Below are 7,229 nucleotides of genomic sequence, written 5' to 3' on the forward strand. Positions count from 1 at the left end.
CAGTTTGCAACCAAAGCTTTAACCTGAAAGGTATCTCAGAAACGGTACAACTCCAAACACGCACACGCGCGCGCGCGCGCACGAGCGCGCACACACACGCACACACGCGCGCGCACACACAGGGTGAGATTCTCTTATTTCAGCCATGAGGGAGCTGGAGTCTTTATAAACCCACTCTCCAGAAGCAAGGGTTGAGTGTGTTTTCTCCGTGTGGCATGCTCAGGCAGCCTGACATTCTGCTGCGCGTGCAACGGGCACTTAGGCATTGAGGTGCAGAGCTGGTAGGCAGAAGTTGTCCCAAACACACCAGTACCCAAGAGATAGGTTTGGTGGCTTCAGACGTCTTTGGCCGACTATGGTTGTCACCATTCATTCCACTATGTTCTTAATTAGCCGGGCGGATGGAGAAAATCATTGGAAGAAAGAGAAGAAGATGGTGGAATACGAATGGGGGGATGAGGAGAGGAGTAGGGAGAAAAGGAGAAGGGAGGGAGGAAGAAAGGAAGCATAGAAGGAAGGGGGTAGAGGGAGGAAGAGAGGGAGAACGGGAAGAGAAGAAAGAGAGAAACTAAAGAATGAAGGGAAGGAAGGAAGGAAGGAAGGAAAGAAGGCACGGTGCGAGGAAGGGATGGACAGGCATGCAGGGAGGAAGGGAGAAAGGCAGAAAAAGAAAGACAGCCTGACAGAAAAAAGAAAGAGCAACCATAAATAAAGATGTAATGAGCTACGTGAGGACACTGACGAGGCTAGCTAACAAGGTTAGGACTAGAGTCCCCAACTCACCTGGTTTTGCCCATACTGCCCCCGCCTTTATGCCCCTGAAAGCCCCCCCTCCGGTGAAAGCGTTCGACCCGAGGAAAATCAGGGGTCCTGTTCAACAAGGACGTATATTGACTGATGCTTGCTTCGTCCCAGACTACTGCTGCTGCTTCTCCCCACCTGCTTTGCTTCTGCCTTGCCATGTGGCCGAGAAAACCCCAGGCATCGGCTACGCAAGGGTCTTTGATTGAACTGAGATACGCAGGTGGGGTTGGGTGCTACAGGAGACAGATACGCCTGTGGGAGTCTTGAATCCGGCTTCTGTGGGGAAACGGAACTGGGCTCAGGGATCTACCACGTTTGTCCCAGTGAACACATCAGCATCATGCCCCTCACCTCAGAGATACTCGCAATCCACTTACAGTCTAAGGGCAAAGACTGGGGAGGGAACACTGCGGTGAGCCTAGCCACCCCAGCAGAACGTGATCACACGATGGATGCCATGATCACTGAAACAAGAACGATGCGGCTGATGTGCCCACCTTCCTCTCGTTGGAAAATGTTTCTGTGAGTTATTCTCAAATAGGAAACCATTAGACACTTATTTTGTAACGATTGCTAACATTTAGGAAACAGCTTCCTCGTTTATGATTCCCCCAGTGACTACGGAAAACGATGTAAACACCAACAAGGAACGTCCTGCCCATTGGCCTAACCTTCGGGGGTCCAGCGCATAAAAGCCCCAGAACCGGAGGAGGCACCAGAATCGGACAACCTCACCTCCGGACAGGACCTGCCCACCCTCCACCCCTGACACCATGACCCACTCGTGCTGGTCCTCTTGCTGCCAGCCTACGTGCTGCAGGACCACCTGCTGCCGGACCACCTGCTGCCAGCCCAGCGGCTGTGGGTCCAGCGGCTATGGGTCCAGCTGCTGCCAGCCTTGCTGCCGCCCAACTTGCTGTCACACCACCTGCTGCCGGACCACCTGCTGCCAGCCCAGCTGCTGTGGGTGTAGCGGCTGTGGACACAACTGCGGTGGGTCTAGCGGCTGTGGTTCCAGCTGCTGCCAGCCTTGCTGCTGCCCAGCTTGCTGTCACACCACCTGCTGCCGGACCACCTGCTGCCAGCCCAGCGGCTGTGGGTCCAGCGGCTGTGGACACAACTGCGGTGGGTCTAGCGGCTGTGGGTCGAGCTGCTGCCAGCCTTGCTGCTGCCCAACTTGCTGTCATACCACCTGCTGCCGGACCACCTGCTGCCAGCCCAGCTGTTGTGGGTCCAGCGGCTGTGGACAAAACTGATGTGGGTCCCGCTGCTGCCAGCCAGGTTGCTGAACCCCCGTGTACTGCACGAGAACCTGCTACCACCCCACCTGCTGCTGCCTGCCTGGGTGCCTAGCCCAGGGCTCTGGATCCTGCGGCCAGCCTTCCTGCTGCTGATTGCCTCGCCAGGAACCACCGTCTGACTTGCCACTTGGGAACTGGTCACCGCCAAGCGTTGCGGAAAGCCAGCCCGCAATCCCCAACATCTCGGGTAGTCGCCTGCCTGTCTACCATCTTGTGAGTCGGCCTGGTGAAGTTGTGGGCCGCTTCTCCCTGATTCGCTTCTTCTTTCCTTCCTCTGGGTCATGTGCCAGCTTCACCCATCCTGATCCAGAGTGAGGATCTCTGTTTGGTCTCCATAGTCAAGAACTTTATCCTGTCCCTCTAAATACGTCAGCGAAACAACTCCTCAGGAATGACCTATAACTCGTGGAAACTGCTGAAAGCCCACACGGGTATGTTTCCTTTCTCGGTGTACTCGTGAAGCTTGTACGCCTCTTGCTGCCTGTCATGTTCCCTTTCAATGTCTCCCTAGACGCGGGGAGTCTCACCTGTCTCTCTTAATAAATCCCAATCATTTGGACTCCCGTATTGTCTATGTGTTTTTGTACCCTGTTTCCAATGCGAGGTTTTGTACGCACATTTTACATCACATGCAGTGTCCGTGTGGAGCCATACACAGTCCTCCACAAGTCATTATGCGCATTTTCAGCTGAGGAGATTTCACGGTGGAATGTCCCACAGCTGACATGGACACACTCGGATCCAAGCCTGTGGTTGGGGCGCTTGCTGAAGCGCACTTACGTTCAGATCTCCAGACGTGGTAGCACACACCCTTAGTCTCAGCACCAGCAACATGTCCATCCGAGGCCTTCTTTGACCGCACAAGTGTTATTCTCCTGTACGGGCGGGCCATCACTGGCACTACGTTGTAGACATCAGTGTCCTACAACTCAGCCACAGCAGCCATAGGTGAGGACAGCGGGACCTGCCCTTTAGAGCCCTGGGGAACACAGGATGCTCCTGTTGCCTTGGGTGGCATCCAGCGCCTCAGCACTCTTCTGCCTCACATACAGGTGAGCCTGCGGGGTCCTCGTGAGCAACAGAGGCAGCTGAACACGCTTGTGTTTGGGTCGTGCATATCACATTCTTGTTTGGCCTCCTCGTCCCCAGGACCTAATGGTATAGTAAAATGGCATCGTGTGATTTTCTGCCAAACCTATGTATCTCCCCTCCCGTGAGGCAGTTTGTCACGGTGATCAAAATGTTGCCCAGAGAGTTGATGAAGCATGGTGTCAGGGCCAGAGAGATCGTGCAATGGGCATGTAGGACTTTGAGGAATCCATGAGCTCTGAACCATCTAAGGAACAGAAGAAGCTCTGGTATATTGTGGAGGAAGTGTGAGCAACCGAGGGGGGCGGAGAAACGATGCCTGCTCCGTGGGGGTGAGGAGAATGTGAGGAAGAAAAAAGAGACAACAACGTGTGCATTCCTAGGAGTCAAGGACGAAGGCTGGTGCTCCTGGTCCAGAGCCACTGGTGCCGCGTCAGCACTCAGGGCTGTGAGGCCGATTCAGGCTCCGAGACGAATAGGAGACAGGGCCCCGGGTCACTTCCTGGGAGCAGCGGAGGGACCTCTGATGAGCTTCGAAGGCCCCTATGCAGGACACATGCCAGCATTGGAGACTAGGTACCCAGGATGCTCTGGAGAGACTGCCAAGGCCAAACGTGCCTACCGCTGCTGGTTCCCAAGAGCGCCATGTTGGCAAAATGAGATGAAAACCTGACACGACCCATGTTTCCGAATATTGGCTGGATGTTGACTAAATCCTTCATGAGCATTCCCTTTAATTCCTGGAGGGATTTGCAAAGTAGGTATTAAGGTTCCCATTGTAGAGGTGAGGAAATTGAGACTGAGTGGGGTCAAGGAATGTCAGAGTTTGGTTTTCCAGAAGCTCCTCTTCAGTAAAGAGCCCAGGAATGTGGACTCTTTGGGGAGGTCATGTGACACTGGTCCGAGTGTGGGGAAGTGTCACAGGGAAGAAACACTTTGAGGCCAGCATCACAGTTTGCAACCAAAGCTTTAACCTGAAAGGTATCTCAGAAACGGTACAACTCCAAACACGCACACGCGCGCGCGCGCACGAGCGCGCACACACACGCACACACGCGCGCGCACACACAGGGTGAGATTCTCTTATTTCAGCCATGAGGGAGCTGGAGTCTTTATAAACCCACTCTCCAGAAGCAAGGGTTGAGTGTGTTTTCTCCGTGTGGCATGCTCAGGCAGCCTGACATTCTGCTGCGCGTGCAACGGGCACTTAGGCATTGAGGTGCAGAGCTGGTAGGCAGAAGTTGTCCCAAACACACCAGTACCCAAGAGATAGGTTTGGTGGCTTCAGACGTCTTTGGCCGACTATGGTTGTCACCATTCATTCCACTATGTTCTTAATTAGCCGGGCGGATGGAGAAAATCATTGGAAGAAAGAGAAGAAGATGGTGGAATACGAATGGGGGGATGAGGAGAGGAGTAGGGAGAAAAGGAGAAGGGAGGGAGGAAGAAAGGAAGCATAGAAGGAAGGGGGTAGAGGGAGGAAGAGAGGGAGAACGGGAAGAGAAGAAAGAGAGAAACTAAAGAATGAAGGGAAGGAAGGAAGGAAGGAAGGAAAGAAGGCACGGTGCGAGGAAGGGATGGACAGGCATGCAGGGAGGAAGGGAGAAAGGCAGAAAAAGAAAGACAGCCTGACAGAAAAAAGAAAGAGCAACCATAAATAAAGATGTAATGAGCTACGTGAGGACACTGACGAGGCTAGCTAACAAGGTTAGGACTAGAGTCCCCAACTCACCTGGTTTTGCCCATACTGCCCCCGCCTTTATGCCCCTGAAAGCCCCCCCTCCGGTGAAAGCGTTCGACCCGAGGAAAATCAGGGGTCCTGTTCAACAAGGACGTATATTGACTGATGCTTGCTTCGTCCCAGACTACTGCTGCTGCTTCTCCCCACCTGCTTTGCTTCTGCCTTGCCATGTGGCCGAGAAAACCCCAGGCATCGGCTACGCAAGGGTCTTTGATTGAACTGAGATACGCAGGTGGGGTTGGGTGCTACAGGAGACAGATACGCCTGTGGGAGTCTTGAATCCGGCTTCTGTGGGGAAACGGAACTGGGCTCAGGGATCTACCACGTTTGTCCCAGTGAACACATCAGCATCATGCCCCTCACCTCAGAGATACTCGCAATCCACTTACAGTCTAAGGGCAAAGACTGGGGAGGGAACACTGCGGTGAGCCTAGCCACCCCAGCAGAACGTGATCACACGATGGATGCCATGATCACTGAAACAAGAACGATGCGGCTGATGTGCCCACCTTCCTCTCGTTGGAAAATGTTTCTGTGAGTTATTCTCAAATAGGAAACCATTAGACACTTATTTTGTAACGATTGCTAACATTTAGGAAACAGCTTCCTCGTTTATGATTCCCCCAGTGACTACGGAAAACGATGTAAACACCAACAAGGAACGTCCTGCCCATTGGCCTAACCTTCGGGGGTCCAGCGCATAAAAGCCCCAGAACCGGAGGAGGCACCAGAATCGGACAACCTCACCTCCGGACAGGACCTGCCCACCCTCCACCCCTGACACCATGACCCACTCGTGCTGGTCCTCTTGCTGCCAGCCTACGTGCTGCAGGACCACCTGCTGCCGGACCACCTGCTGCCAGCCCAGCGGCTGTGGGTCCAGCGGCTATGGGTCCAGCTGCTGCCAGCCTTGCTGCCGCCCAACTTGCTGTCACACCACCTGCTGCCGGACCACCTGCTGCCAGCCCAGCTGCTGTGGGTGTAGCGGCTGTGGACACAACTGCGGTGGGTCTAGCGGCTGTGGTTCCAGCTGCTGCCAGCCTTGCTGCTGCCCAGCTTGCTGTCACACCACCTGCTGCCGGACCACCTGCTGCCAGCCCAGCGGCTGTGGGTCCAGCGGCTGTGGACACAACTGCGGTGGGTCTAGCGGCTGTGGGTCGAGCTGCTGCCAGCCTTGCTGCTGCCCAACTTGCTGTCATACCACCTGCTGCCGGACCACCTGCTGCCAGCCCAGCTGTTGTGGGTCCAGCGGCTGTGGGTCCAGCGGCTGTGGACAAAACTGATGTGGGTCCCGCTGCTGCCAGCCAGGTTGCTGAACCCCCGTGTACTGCACGAGAACCTGCTACCACCCCACCTGCTGCTGCCTGCCTGGGTGCCTAGCCCAGGGCTCTGGATCCTGCGGCCAGCCTTCCTGCTGCTGATTGCCTCGCCAGGAACCACCGTCTGACTTGCCACTTGGGAACTGGTCACCGCCAAGCGTTGCGGAAAGCCAGCCCGCAATCCCCAACATCTCGGGTAGTCGCCTGCCTGTCTACCATCTTGTGAGTCGGCCTGGTGAAGTTGTGGGCCGCTTCTCCCTGATTCGCTTCTTCTTTCCTTCCTCTGGGTCATGTGCCAGCTTCACCCATCCTGATCCAGAGTGAGGATCTCTGTTTGGTCTCCATAGTCAAGAACTTTATCCTGTCCCTCTAAATACGTCAGCGAAACAACTCCTCAGGAATGACCTATAACTCGTGGAAACTGCTGAAAGCCCACACGGGTATGTTTCCTTTCTCGGTGTACTCGTGAAGCTTGTACGCCTCTTGCTGCCTGTCATGTTCCCTTTCAATGTCTCCCTAGACGCGGGGAGTCTCACCTGTCTCTCTTAATAAATCCCAATCATTTGGACTCCCGTATTGTCTATGTGTTTTTGTACCCTGTTTCCAATGCGAGGTTTTGTACGCACATTTTACATCACATGCAGTGTCCGTGTGGAGCCATACACAGTCCTCCACAAGTCATTATGCGCATTTTCAGCTGAGGAGATTTCACGGTGGAATGTCCCACAGCTGACATGGACACACTCGGATCCAAGCCTGTGGTTGGGGCGCTTGCTGAAGCGCACTTACGTTCAGATCTCCAGACGTGGTAGCACACACCCTTAGTCTCAGCACCAGCAACATGTCCATCCGAGGCCTTCTTTGACCGCACAAGTGTTATTCTCCTGTACGGGCGGGCCATCACTGGCACTACGTTGTAGACATCAGTGTCCTACAACTCAGCCACAGCAGCCATAGGTGAGGACAGCGGGACCT

At 54.7% G+C, this 7,229-nt stretch overlaps 2 pseudogenes; both read left to right on the forward strand.

Annotated features, from left to right (window-relative positions):
* The first annotated feature begins 1,577 nt into the window (after positions 1-1,577).
* Positions 1,578-2,198, forward strand: LOC124522254 (keratin-associated protein 9-9-like; annotated as a pseudogene).
* A 3,522-nt stretch (positions 2,199-5,720) lies between these two features.
* Positions 5,721-6,356, forward strand: LOC124522090 (keratin-associated protein 9-9-like; annotated as a pseudogene).
* The last annotated feature ends 873 nt before the right edge of the window (positions 6,357-7,229 follow it).

This window comes from Lynx rufus, unplaced genomic scaffold (genome assembly GCF_022079265.1).
Source record: "Lynx rufus isolate CCGP_SWC_20201006 ecotype Redwood Valley unplaced genomic scaffold, mLynRuf1.p SCAF_34, whole genome shotgun sequence".
NCBI classification, from domain to species: Eukaryota; Metazoa; Chordata; class Mammalia; order Carnivora; family Felidae; genus Lynx; species Lynx rufus.